The following is a 3,534-nucleotide window of genomic DNA, read 5'->3' as shown; positions in this document are numbered from 1 at the left end:
CTCCAACTTGCTTTGCTTTTCAGTTTGGAGCACAGCAACAATTGAGGCCTGCGGGTGGCTCGTTGGTCTAGGGGTATGATTCTCGCTTAGGGTGCGAGAGGTCCCGGGTTCAAATCCCGGACGAGCCCTCATCGTTGAAGCTCTGCTTCCTGATGGGATCTGCTTCTGCGGCGGTTGGGAATTTGGTCAGATAAAGCGGTCGCGACAGAGGTCTCTGTGTTAACGTGCAGCGATGGCTCGGTGGATGCCCTCCGGCCCTCTTCTGATGTGAGTTTTGACGTGATGGCTTGGACTTTGAATCCAGCTGTCGGAGATCAAATCTTGTGGAAGCTACTACTTGTTAGCCTTTGAAAGTGTGGCAGTTGTAATCCAAACTGCCTTGACGACAGCATGACCTCGTAATTGAATAATGTGGACTTCAATCATCAGAAGGAGCAGCAGGCTCATGTAAATCTTCAAAATACTGAAAGGTATTTCATCGCGATGATATCCCTAGAACTTTGATTAACTGGAAGATGGCTACCGCTGAAGCCCTGTAGTTTCCATGGTGTAACGGTCAGCACTCTGGAATCTGAATCCAGCGATCCGAGTTTTAATCTCGGTGGAACCTTGAAATGTGAAGAATTGAAGGAGTCGACTTTCAATTGTCATACATTTCAAACCTTTAAGTTGTCAGCTTCATTAGTTGTTGCAGCAGTTTATTTTAAAGAGGCACGAAGACGTAGTTCACGCTTACAGGTATCGGGCATTCTGATTGCACTCAGCAAGCGTCTGTGGCTGGATGCAGTCTTTACAAAGCTTGCCGCCGATCCTATGGTTTACTGCGATTTACCACAAAGCTGAGATGAGCCCTGGAGGCAGCCCGTTGCTATAAAAATCCCAACCTCAGAAAAGAAACAACAAAAAAACAAACGTAGAAAACCCAATGTGGCAGCGGTGGGATTTGAACCCACGCCCCGAAGAGACTGGAGCCTTAATCCAGCGCCCACGCTACCACCTTTTCCACCACCTGCTGAATCTCGGAGGTGGACGGTGGATGGCCGCGCCACCTCCAACTTGCTTTGCTTTTCAGTTTCGAGCACAGCAACAATCGAGGCCTGCAGGCGGCTCGTTGGTCTAGGGGTATGATTCTCGCTTCGGGTGCGAGAGGTCCGGGGTTCAAATCCCGGACGAGCCCTAATCGCTGAAGCTCTGCCTCCTGCTGGCATCTCCTGCTTCGGCGGTTGGGAACTTGGTCAGACAAAGCGGTCGCGACAGAGGTCTCTGCGTCAAGGTGCAGCGACGGCTCGGTGGATGCTATCCGGCCCTCTTCTGATGTGCGTTTTGGCGTGATGGCTTGGACTTTGAATCCAGCTGTCGGAGTTCAAATCTTGAGGAAGCTACTACTTGTTAGCCTTTGAAAGTGTGGCAGTTGTAATCCAAACTGCCTTGACGACAGCATGAGCTCGTAATTGAATAATGTGGACTTCAATCATCAGAAGGAGCAGCAGGCTCATGTAAATCTTCAATACGCTGAAACGTATTTCATCGCGATGATATCCCTAGAACTTTGATTAACTGGCAGATGGCTACGGCCGAACTGCTGTAGGTTCCATGGTGTAATGGTCAGCACTCTGGACTCTGAATCCAGCGATCCGAGTTCAAGTCTCGGTGGAACCTTGCGAATGTGAAGAATTGAAAGGGCTGACTTTCAACTGTCGTACATTTCAAACCTTTATGTTGTCAGCTTAAATTGTTGTTGCAGCAGTTTACTTTAAGGATGCAGGAAGACGTAGTTCACGCTTACAGGTATCGAGCATTCTGATTGCATTCAGCAAGTGTCTGTGGCTGAATGCAGTCTTTACAAACCTTGCCGCCGATTCTATGGTTTACTGCGATTTACCACAAAGCTTAGATGAGCCCTGGAGGCAGCCCGTTGCTATAAAAATCCCAACCTCAGAAAAGAAACAACAAAAAAACAAACGTAGAAAACCCAATGTGCCAGTGGTGGGATTTGAACCCTTACCCCGAAGATACTGGAGCCTTAATCCAGCGCCCACGCTACCAGCTTTTCCACCACCTGCTGAATCTCGGAGGTGGACGGTGGATGGCCACTCTCACCTCCAACTTGCTTTGCTTTTCAGTTTCGAGCACAGCAACAATCGAGGCCCGCGGGTGGCTCGTTGGTCTAGGGCTATGATTCTCGCTTCGGGTGCGAGAGGTCCCGGGTTCAAATCCCGGACGAGCCCTAATCGCTGAAGCTCTGCCTCCTGCTGGGATCTGCTGCTTCGGCGGTCGGGAACTTGGTCAGACAGAGAGGTCGCGACAGAGGTCTCTGCGTTAACGTGCAGCGACGGCTCGGTGGATGCTATCTGGCCCTCTTTTGATGTGCGTTTTGGCGTGATGGCTTGGACTTTGAATCCAGCTGTCGGAGTTCAAATCTTGTGGAAGCTACTACTTGTTAGCCTTTGAAAGTGTGGCAGTTGTAATCCAAACTGCCTTGACGACAGCATGAGCTCGTAATTGAATAATGTGGACTTCAATCATCAGAAGGAGCAGCAGGCTCATGTAAATCTTCAATACGCTGAAATGCATTTCATCGCGATGATATCCCTAGAACTTTGATTAACTGGCAGATGGCTACGGTGCAAGCCCTGTAGGTTCCATGGTGTGATGGTCAGCACTCTGGACTCTGAATCCAGTGATCAGAGTTCAAATCTCGGTGGAACCTTGCGAATGTGAAGAATTGAAGGGGTCGACTTTCATATGCCCTACATTTCAAACCTTTAAGGTGTCAACTTTGTTTGTTGTTGCAGCAGTTGACTTTAAGGACGCAGGAAGACGTAGTTCACGCTTACAGGTATCGAGCATTCTGATTGCACTCAGCAAGCGTCTGTGGCTGGATGCAGTCTTTACAAACCCTGCCGCCGATCCTATGTTTTACAAAGCTGAGATGAGCCCTGGAGGCAGCCCGTTGCTATAAAAATCCCAACCTCAGAAAAGAAACAAAAAAAAACCAAACATAGATAACCCAATGTGGCAGCGGTGGGATTTGAACCCATACCCCGAAGAGACTGGAGCCTTAATCCAGCGCCTTGGACCGCTCGGCCACGCTACCAGCTTTTCTGCCAGCTCCTGAATCTCGGAGGTGGACGGTGGATGGCCACCCCATCTCCAACTTGCTTTTGATTTCCAGTTTCAAGCACAGCAACAATTGAGGCCTGCGGGTGGCTCATTGGTCTTGGGGTATGATTCGCGCTTAGGGTGCGAGAGTTCACGGGTTCAAATCCTGGATGAGCCCTAATCACTGAAACTCTGCTTCCTGATGGAATCTGCTGTTTCGGCGGGTGGGAGTCTGGTCAGAGAAAGTGGTCGCGGCTGAGGTCTCTGTGTTAACGTGCAGCGATGGCTCGATGGATGCTATCCAGCCCTGCTTTGGCGTGATGGCTTGGACTTTGAATCCAACTGTTGGAGTTCAAATCTTGTGGAAGCTACCACTTGTTAGCCTTTGAAAGTATGGCGGTTACGGCACGGTGGATGGCCGCTCCATCTCCA

The 3,534-nt window shown here is 49.8% G+C and overlaps 6 non-coding genes across 6 annotated transcripts; 5 read left to right on the top strand and 1 right to left on the bottom strand.

Moving 5' to 3' along the window:
• The first annotated feature begins 56 nt into the window (after positions 1–56).
• Positions 57–128, top strand: trnap-agg (transfer RNA proline (anticodon AGG)). Its single transcript has one exon. It is a non-coding gene; the product is annotated as a tRNA-Pro (tRNA).
• Positions 129–1,105: 977 nt separating this feature from the next.
• Positions 1,106–1,177, top strand: trnap-cgg (transfer RNA proline (anticodon CGG)). Its single transcript has one exon. It is a non-coding gene; the product is annotated as a tRNA-Pro (tRNA).
• Positions 1,178–1,587: 410 nt separating this feature from the next.
• On the top strand, positions 1,588–1,659 carry trnaq-cug (transfer RNA glutamine (anticodon CUG)). Its single transcript has one exon. It is a non-coding gene; the product is annotated as a tRNA-Gln (tRNA).
• Positions 1,660–2,156: 497 nt separating this feature from the next.
• Positions 2,157–2,228, top strand: trnap-cgg (transfer RNA proline (anticodon CGG)). The gene has a single exon. It is a non-coding gene; the product is annotated as a tRNA-Pro (tRNA).
• A 410-nt stretch (positions 2,229–2,638) lies between these two features.
• On the top strand, positions 2,639–2,710 carry trnaq-cug (transfer RNA glutamine (anticodon CUG)). The gene has a single exon. It is a non-coding gene; the product is annotated as a tRNA-Gln (tRNA).
• Positions 2,711–3,016: 306 nt separating this feature from the next.
• On the bottom strand, positions 3,017–3,097 carry trnal-aag (transfer RNA leucine (anticodon AAG)). Its single transcript has one exon. It is a non-coding gene; the product is annotated as a tRNA-Leu (tRNA).
• Positions 3,098–3,534: the final 437 nt, after the last annotated feature.

This window comes from Centroberyx gerrardi, chromosome 21 (assembly GCF_048128805.1).
Source record: "Centroberyx gerrardi isolate f3 chromosome 21, fCenGer3.hap1.cur.20231027, whole genome shotgun sequence".
NCBI lineage: Eukaryota > Metazoa > Chordata > Actinopteri > Beryciformes > Berycidae > Centroberyx > Centroberyx gerrardi.
This window is presented reverse-complemented; position numbering and strand designations above follow the sequence as displayed.